Source organism: Cydia splendana, unplaced genomic scaffold (genome assembly GCF_910591565.1).
Source record: "Cydia splendana unplaced genomic scaffold, ilCydSple1.2 scaffold_50_ctg1, whole genome shotgun sequence".
Classification (NCBI taxonomy): Eukaryota; Metazoa; Arthropoda; class Insecta; order Lepidoptera; family Tortricidae; genus Cydia; species Cydia splendana.
In genome coordinates this window covers 972795-982980 of record NW_026946893.1, presented here as the reverse complement: position 1 = coordinate 982980, position 10186 = coordinate 972795, and the positions used below count along the sequence as shown (strand labels likewise).

Genomic DNA, 10186 nt, shown 5'->3' with positions numbered 1-10186 from the left:
CACAAGGAGGTAGAAACCCGCGCCAGGCGGATTTACAGGTAAAATGTAGACCCTGGAAAAGTTTTCAAATAGTAAGACAAGAGTACACAACGCTTTAGCAACGCTGGAACCTAAATAACTTTGCAACAAAATGGAGTCCAGACATACATAATTTCGAATTTGGAACGGCACGCGTCAGGTCAAGGTTAACATTTGACCAGCGCGGCGGAAGGTTAACTCGTAAAAAAAAACAAATAAAAACTTACTCGCTGTGGAAAAATGGCCCGCAAAAGGTGCTAAGGTGGGGTCTTGTAATTGCAACTAAAAATATTGAAGTCATAACTTCATCATCTGATAATTCTATATATATATAGGGAAATATGTTTTTCTGTAAAATTATGCATAAGTCAAATTTTATGTAGATTTTATTCTACTGTCATAACAAAGAAAAACTCTGAAGAATAAAGAGCTATTGCCAATAGTTCTGACAAAGGCAGCAATAGTTGCAATTACCCCTCCTGACCAGTAATTGCAACTAATCGTTTTATCTCCACATTTTTCTATGTGTATTGTCTATGTGTGTATTTTAAACACAAAGACTAAGAGAATCTTCATAGGATTGTGACACATATCTCCTTGTAACTACGACCAATTTCGCATAAACATACTTTTTTGCCGTGGGTCTGGTAATTGCAACTAATTTCTCAAAAATAGTGATGGGAACCTTACCGCAATTTTATCGACAGTCATGTAGTGTCTGCCATCGACACGCCAAGAAGACCATGGTAGCAGAAATAAAACTCAGGGATAAACTGTTATTTTTAAAATCATATATTTTTTATGCAATGTTTTTTAGTTGTTAAACAGACTAAAAAATAATAGCTATATTTTTATTAATCATCATAAAATAGTTTACTTATGCTTAATCAAACAGCCTTTTTACTTTTATCAGACTACTAAATAATTAGTAATGTTACGTAGTTACGTTTCCTAGCTTCAACTAATGACAAGAAATAAGTATTTTATGCATACTTAAACTATTTTATCTAGCTTTATCTTTATTAATCTAAATAAGTAACTTAATCAAACAGCATTTTTTAACTTTTATCAAACTATTTACTAATTAGTAAGGTTGCAAAGTTACGTTTCCTAGCTTTAATTAATGCCAAGAAAAAAGTTTTTTATGCATACTTAAACTATTTTGTCTAGCTTATTTTTATTAATCATAATAATAAAATATTTTATGTTTATTTATACAGTCTTTTTTAGTTATATTTTGAAACTATTTACTAGTAACTAACAAGAAATAAGTCTTTTGGTATATACTTAAATTAAATAAAGTTTTTGTACTGAATACCATACTAATTAATATGAAAAATCGTAACGTAACGTAATTTATTACGTTTATAAGCTTCTATTAGTAACATGAAATTAGTTTTAACACTTAAATTAAATAACGTTTTTGTACTTAATACTATATGAATAATTGTTTACATTTCCCAAATGTCCATTCTCTCAGAAAGGGTAACTTGTTTACTTACATTCAAATATCTCTACCTTATAAGGAAATATCACAGTGTCTCTTTGTTCATTTAACACAGGTTTTGGTAAACGTGAGATCACATCTTTTTTTTCTATAATTGAAATATCATCTTCAACTAACCTAAATTCTCTGTTATTTTTATAAGATTTGAGTCCTTTTACTAAAATTTTTTCTTGGTTGATTTGATCAATAAGGCAAACGTATTTGTAGGTTCTTTTGCCTTTGATCGACTGAAATGCAGCAAGAATAAAGTCTCCCTCGTTGAGATCGTTATTTACTTCGGAGGAATTCGGCATATCGTTCTGAAAAAAAAAAACCTGCTAACCGATCTTATATAAGTATGCATTTTTTGTATATATAACTTATATACTTACTTCCTTCCCTCTTAGTGATTCCACCATCCTGTTGTTAATAGATCTTTTCGTTACTCTTTCTTCTTTCATTTTAAGCATATCTTTTTCTTCTTTCGATGTAGATTGTAGCGGTTCTTGCAACTCTACTTCACAAGCGTCGTTCAAAGTAGATCGTTTTTTGGTAAAATTCACTTCTTTCTGAAAATTTAGTTTAATATTTAAACAACCCTATAAGTTATATAATGAATAAGTAATATAAAATAAATATATAAATTACATTTATATCATCACATATTTATAATAATATATATTTAACGTTATACAGTAAGTACTTATCCTATTTTATTGTGTATATAACTTAAATATACTTACTTCCTTCCCTCTTAATGATTCCACCATCCTATTGTTATTAGTTCTTTTGTTCACTCTTTCTTTTTTCATTTTACGTGTATCTTTCTCTTCTTCTTTCGATGTAGATTGTAGCGGTTCTTGCAACTCTACTTCACAGGCGTCGTTCAAAGTAGATCGTTTTTTGGTAAAATTCACTTCCTTCTGAAAATTTAGTTTAATATTTAAACAACCCTATAAGTTATATAATGAATAAGTAATATAAAATAAATATATAAATTACATTTATATCATCACATATTTATAATAATATATATTTAACGTTATACAGTAAGTACTTATCCTATTTTATTGTGTATATAACTTAAATATACTTACTTCCTTCCCTCTTAATGATTCCACCATCCTATTGTTATTAGTTCTTTTGTTCACTCTTTCTTTTTTCATTTTACGTGTATCTTTCTCTTCTTCTTTCGATCTAGATTGTAGCGGTTCTTGCAATTCTTCTTCACAAGCATCTTCCAAAGTAGATAGTTTTTTGGTAAAATTCACTTCCTTCTGAAAATTTTTAAACAACCATGTAAGTTGTATATCAAATAACTAAAATAAATTAAATACATAAATTACTTTTTTTACTACATATTTATAATTATTATATATTTAAGGTTATAAAGTACTTATCCTATTTTATTTTACTAACATTTATGAAATATGAAGAGAAGTAGGTAATTATTTTTTTTTACCTAAAATACGACTTACGTTTATATTGACATCCTTTTCTCCGGATATTTGTTTTCGTCTTTTATTTACTCTTTCGCTTTTTAGTTTAGGTTTCTTCTCTAAATTTTCGTTAGTAGTTGATAGTAATGGCTCTTGCAAATCTTCGTCAAAGCTCTCATCACACAACAATCTTTGAGCAAAGGCAGCTAAATCTTCATCATCAGAATCATCCATCGGTGTGTATGAACAATCGCTTTCACTGTCCGATTCCAAATTCTTTCTTTTTTTAGATTTGCTATTTTTGTCAATCAACTTTTTCTGTTTCTTTTTCTCGTTTTTCTTTTTGTTGTTTACTCTTTTAAGTTTATTGAGTCTTTTAATTTCTTCCGCCTTTTCTTTTTCATCTTTCTTTTTTTTCATACGATCAATAGCTTCTTTGTAAGTTAATATCTCTGCTTCTTGACTAACGCGTTTTCTTGAAGTTTTAGGTATGTCACTACGTGAAATGGTCTCCAAAAGAAGTTCTTCAAATGAAACATGTTCATCTTTCTGTTTTTGATAGCTAGTTGAAGTGAGTTCGATATTGCTCAATATTTTGACGTTACCAGAGCCACTGTTGGTAATATTGGAATTGGTATTTTTAGAAAGTGAAATTAAAAACGTTTTAGGGTCTTTCACGCGTTTGGGTAGATCTATTTCTTTCTTCCCACGATTAAGGATCTCAAGCCACATGCTCGTGCACATACTCGTGAGTGTTGGAACTTCATTTCTGTCCTGACTTTTATCTTCCTGAGTGCCATTTTCTACCTTCCTTCCTTCTTCAGCATTATTATTGGCAACGCTATGAGACTGTTCATTTTGTTGGCGAATATGTTCTTCCCATTTTGACCATGAAAGCTTGTCAAACTTTTCTTTTGGAATTGTATCACGATTCAACGGATATATACCAGATTTTCTAAAGCCATTTTGAATGATAACTGGGTTCAAATCATTCCATATCTTAGTTATGATCCTGGCAAATTCTGGTTTTGGAAGCTTTGCACCCACATGGAGTCTTTGCCATTTTACCAATTCACTGTCCCAGTTGTCTTTCATAGGTTTCATTGTGCTGCAGTCTAATGGTTGCAGAATATGGGATGAGTGAGCCGGCAGTTTAAGAACTGTTATCTGGTTGGCCATTAGAAGTTCTATAACACTCAAGTCTACATGTGTTGAATGGCCATCAAATATTAATAAGACTGGCCTTTCCGGTCCAATTGCTGGTATGAAAACCTTTGCGATATAATTTTCGAATATTTTGGTTTCCATCCACCCCTTACGGCTTCCAACATACGCTGTATTAACATTTTCGTTTTCGAAAAAGCAATTCGACCCTAGTTGTTTCCCCTGAAATACTATCAAGGGAGGGATCTTTTTACCGAGCGCATTTGAAGCTAACAGTACAGTGGTGTTATTCCTTCCAGGGGACGCAGTTGTTCTAGTAGAAGGGTACCCCTTCAGGCCAACAACTTTAGTCTTGGTGGGGTCGTTGCAGAAGCTGGTCTCATCTAAGTTATATATATGTTGGGGTTTGTCTTCTAGTTCCAGTTCCTTCGTTATGCGCTCCAACAAATCAAAATAATTGTTAACAGTGAAAGGATTGCAGGCTTTTTTCCTGGCAACCTCTACGGACTGTGGTTTTTTGACACTTAATCTGTGTCGCCTTTTAAAACCCCGAAACCATTCTTTGCCAGGGTAATCATCTTTGAAACGAGTTATGAGTCCGTTCCTTTGTATATAAGCACATATTAATTGTTTAATCTCCTTTGATGTAAGCGGAAACTCACACTTTTCCATTTTGTGAATAAGAGCAGCCACTCTGCTTTCCCAAGCTGTAGATAATTCAGTAGGCCTGCCAGGCGTCGTTTTTTTGGCACCACGCGTTCCGTATACACGGTGAATTATAGTTGATCTTGGTATATTATATCTTTCTGAAGCTTGATAGCTGTTCATTTTTTTGTTTTGTACATTTTCGATTGCTTCCATTAAGTCATTAAGAGAATATTTTGCTTTTTTTTTACGTGTTGACATCTAAAAAAATATTTTTTATAATATATTAAAAACCAGTTGTATGAATCAAGTAAGTATAGTGCCTAGTTTCATCAAATTCCATTCGATCATTAAGCGGTAGAAACATAGAAAATAGCAAACAGGCGATACTTATTTATTTATTTAACCATTCGTTGTACACAATAAACTTATGAACAAAAACTACATGTAGAAAAACGACACAGCAGGCCCTGCTTATTTCTACAAAAAAACCTGTTACAGCAGAACTAAGTAAGTGAAAAGGCAATAAAAGATACGCGGATACAAATAAAAAGGCGGATAAATATGTATACATACCGGCACAATTAGCGGAATCTTTGTACCCCAAAATAATGTACACCCGGTCCGTCGTGGGTAAGAAGAACAAAATTTAACAATATTACCAATTTTGGATCTTTTTTTTGTGAAACTGTTCATATCAGCTAATTGCATATTTTTAAATTTCCATGCTTTTAATAAAAATAAGCAAAATCATACAACAAATTTAATATTAAACCATGGACATATTAATTTGGTACGTTGTATCTGATAACATTTTCATGAAAAATAAACGTAATTATCTTGTAACCACCCTTTTCTTAAGTTACGCTAAATGTGCCGGTGTGTTATGTTATTAGTGATTGTACCGATATATTCGTGTTCACTGCCACATCACTAGCTTTTTCAAATTTCATACAAAAATTGGCAGCTAATTGTAACTAACCTAAAAATTGCAAAATAGTTGCATTTACCAGACTTTGCATTTTTTGTCTGGTAAATGTAACTACAGAGAAAACTCGGAAAATATTCATCGTAGAATAAAACAAATACAAACAAAATGACTTACCGTGATTAGTTACAACTTTTCTTGTGAAAAAACTTGCGAGGAACCACTAAAAACTATTTTTTAGAATAAAAATGCGCACCGTGTCCATCCGACGCCAGCAGACTCAAAATGGCGGATGACAAAAAGCTTTATAACTCCCACAATTCTTGAGCTTGCAGCGCCATCTACATTTTTGAGGTAGAACTTTTAGTATTAAATTGAACGAGTCTGTCGTTTTACAATAAAGTAACCCTAGAGGGAGTTATTGAAGTTAGTTGCATTTACCGAATAGTTGCAATTACAAGACCCCACCTTATGCAACATATGTCGACACAAGCGAGGTCTATAAAACACGGCCTCAAAGGCCACTAAATTTGGAGCGGCATGTGCTCCAGTATTTCGCCGGGGCTGAAAATAAAAATCACCACACTGTTAAACTGAATCTTACACACAAAACTCGTCGCAAAAATCACTAAAATACTCACTCAAAAGGGAGATGTCTCCCGGTTGGGTTAGAAGTCGCCTGAAAAGGCTTTTTGTTTGCGGAGCAACACCAACGAAAATGCTCGTCTCTCATTTTGGCAGGAATAATGACAGACCGAATGGCAGAGTTGCCACAGCCCGAACTGGAGTCGTGCGATCCTAGGTGATTTTGAAAAGGAAACATTACCTTTCTTTTTTTAATTTACTTGGACTAATATTAGATAGAAAGCAAAAAACAATATTTGAAGACAATTTTAATTTACGAACCCCTTTCGAATAAAAAAAAAACCAAAAATGTAGGAAGAAACCGAAATTATTTTTAATATAGCAACACGGACCAAGCTTAGTTCGATAGGGCGCTGCGTGAAAACGCCTGCGCTCACTAGATGGCGATAAGGGTATCAAACGAAGATGGGTCCCATACTAAACAGAATTGAAAAATGAAGAATTAAAATTTTGTTGTTACAAGGTACATGAATGTAACAAGCCAAAACTTAATTATACGCATTTACATAGTTATACATAGGTATCATGGTATTTAAACATTTAAAAGAAATAAACAATGAGGTAGACATGAAAGGCCATATGAAAGGCTAGGTATAACTAAATAGATTAAGACATGTAGTCAATTTCAAATCCGTAGCGTTTTACTTCTTTAGGTACTCTTTTTTCTAAGGCCGGTAACGGTGGATCGACACGCTTCGCTCGTTTAGAGTTCCCCCCCTCGACTACTTTCGGCTCTCCGTCATCCGCGCTAGGCGGGACCTCCGCGGGCACCGCTGGCACCTGCGAGGACGCTGGCTGTTCCATGGCGGACCTCACGTCACCGCCGGGGCTGTTCGCCATAACCTCGACGCTGGGCACGGCGCCATCGATACCAGTTGGTCGGCCGCTCTGCACGACACACCCTGGCTCGGTTTCAGTATTGGATGGAGGACAAACGTTTGAGTTTCTTAAGTGTCGGCGTTTCATTTGATCGATATGTCGATGGTGTGTAGATCCGTCACCTGTCACAATTGTATAATCAGATTTCCCAAACCTATTGGCTACGTAACCTTCCGCCCATTTTGCACCTGTTCCGAACGTTCGGTATTGCACGGGGTCACCTATTTCTAAATGTCTAGATGGCCTATGTGACCGTTCTACCATTTTAGATTGTTCGTTGATGACTTTAGCGCATCTATCCGGTTTAACTGCATCTAATCGAATACGTAAATCGCGGCCCTGCAACAGCCGAGCGGGCGTCTCACCGGTGGTACAATGAGGTGTATTATGATAGTGCAATAAAAACTTGAGTATGGCTTTGTCAATGTTGACCCCTTCGTGTTTGGCTTTTTTAATTACATTTTTGATTAATTTTACAGCTCCCTCTGCCGCTCCATTAGACGCCGGGTGGTAAGGAGCCGAATAAATATGACGCACACAATTCTTTTCTAAAAAGTCGTTAAATTGCTTACTAGAAAACGGCGGGCCATTATCGGATACTATTTGTTTTGGAATTCCCCACCTTGACCAAGATTCTAATAATTTACTTATGACACTGTCAGCGGTTGTCCGTGTCATGCACGACACTTCTATCCATTTTGATCGCGCGTCAATCAAGACCATATAAGTACGACCATCTAATGGACCTAGAAAGTCGATATGGACCCTTTCATAAGCTCGCGACGGCCAATGCCATGGCACCGGTGCGCTCGCCGGCGGCGCTGGAGCCACCGCCGCGCACGCGTCGCACGCGCGACACCGCGCTTCTATAGCCTCGTCCATTCCGGGCCACCACACGTAACTCCTGGCCATGGCTTTGGTCTTCACGACGCCCATGTGAGGCTCGTGCAGTTCTCGCAGCACTATCTCGCGGCACGCTTCCGGAATTACTACACGATGCCCCCACATGACACAGTCAAGTTCTAAATACAACTCTTTTTGCCTATTTAAATATGGTTGCATTTCCCTAATTTCCGCACTATCCGGCCAACCATTTTTTATATAATTGACCACTCGACCTAGCAATGGATCCTTTGCCGTCTTTAAACGTATTTCATTGCAGTCTAGAAAAAGCGCGTCAGATGCAAAATGCAAGTAAGATTGCTCCGGAGGGTCAACTTCCCTACTCTGTCCTATTGGTAACCGCGACAGCGCGTCGGCGCAATTTCCCGTTGAGTTTACATACTGGATGTCAAAATCATAAGCCATTAATAGCAATGCCCATCGCTGCATTCGACTCGAAGTCATGCTTGGCACACCAGTTTGGGGACCGAAAATACTTATTAAGGGTTTATGATCAGTTACTAAAGTGAACCGCTTGCCATATAAATATTGATGAAATTTTTGAGTAGAAAAAACAATCGCGAGTGCTTCTCGATGTATCTGCGAATAATTTTGTTCAGCTGTATTGAGTTTCCTTGATACATACGCCACAGGGCGCTCCCGCCCCTGCCCGTCTGGCTGGCTGAGCACGCCGGCGACCCCGCGGGGGCTAGCGTCACACGTTAGCGTCACGTGGTTGTTAGGGTCATAATGCGCTAGTATCCGCTTCCCTATCAACAAAGATTTGATTTTATTAAAGGCCTCATCGCAATTTGTGGACCAATTCCACCGCGCACCTTTCCTTAGCAAGCTATGTATGGGGTCCAAAATATCGCTCGCGTTAGGAATGAACTTAGAATAGAAATTAACCATACCTAAGAACGATCGCACCTCGGTTACGCACGATGGTGGTGGCATTTTTGCTACAGCCGCGACCTTGTTAGGGTCTGGTTTTATCCCGTCTTTGCTAACCACAAACCCTAAATAACAGACCTCATCGGCAAGAAATGTGCACTTGCTTTTCTTTAACTTTAAACCTAAGTCCTTTAATTTCTTCAATACAGCTTCTAACGTAGATAAGTGATCCTCCCGAGTTTTTCCAAATATCAATATATCGTCACAAAAACTCTGAGCATTAGGAATATCCCTCACTATTGACTCACTTATCCTACAAAATAGACCCGAACTTGATGACAAGCCATACGGAAGCCTATTGTACTTAAAAAGCCCCCGGTGAGTATTAATAACTGTTAACATTTTTGAATCCTCCGACAAACAAATCTGATTATACGCCTGTGACAAGTCTATTTTTGTAAATAATTCTCCCCCCGATAAGTTCGCAAATAATTCCTCAACTTTCGGCAACGGATACCTATCTACCTTAAGAACCGGATTAAGCGTCACCTTAAAGTCGGCGCACACTCTCAAACCTCCGTCCTTCTTAGTTACCGGAACCAGGGGAGTCGCCCAGTCGGCGCAGTCAACGGGCTCGATGACGCCGCTCCGCAGCATGGCGTCCAGCTCGGCGTCGACGCGGCCCCGCAGCGCGAACGGCAGCGGTCGCGCGCGCCGGTACACCGGCGCTGCACCCTCGCGCACGCGCAGCGTGGCCGTCCCACCGTTGTAGCACCCGAGTCCCCCATCGAAAACTTCCTTATATCTGTCGAGAATTACATTTAAATCGCTATTAACACTGCTAACGGAATTGACATTGCTAACCGGGCTACGCTCCATTATCGGTATTTTTACCCGTAATTCGGCCAGCGACTCTCTGCCTAACAAACTGGTTTCACCCTGTTCTACAACATATAAGTCCAAATTCTTTGTAATTGAACCATAAGTTACTGGCACTGTAATTACACCATATGTTTTCATTTTAGTGCGGTCGTAAAATCTGAATACACTACTTGGTTTTTTTAGAGTCTCATTCCTAAAACATAGTTCGTAAGTTTCTTTGCTAATAAACGAGCCAGCCGCCCCGGTATCAATCTCCATTATTAATTGTTTTCCATTTACACACATAGTTAAACTCACCGGCTTGTATTGGCTTAACGAAACTCT

General features: G+C 37.3%; 1 long non-coding RNA gene across 1 annotated transcript; it reads right to left on the bottom strand.

Moving 5' to 3' along the window:
• Positions 1-1078: 1078 nt before the first annotated feature.
• Positions 1079-5963, bottom strand: LOC134805734 (uncharacterized). The gene is made up of 4 exons (XR_010146378.1): positions 5858-5963; positions 2248-2427; positions 1897-2073; positions 1079-1824 (listed from the first exon to the last, which is right to left on the bottom strand). It is a non-coding gene; the product is annotated as an uncharacterized LOC134805734 (long non-coding RNA).
• Between the last annotated feature and the right edge of the window lie 4223 nt (positions 5964-10186).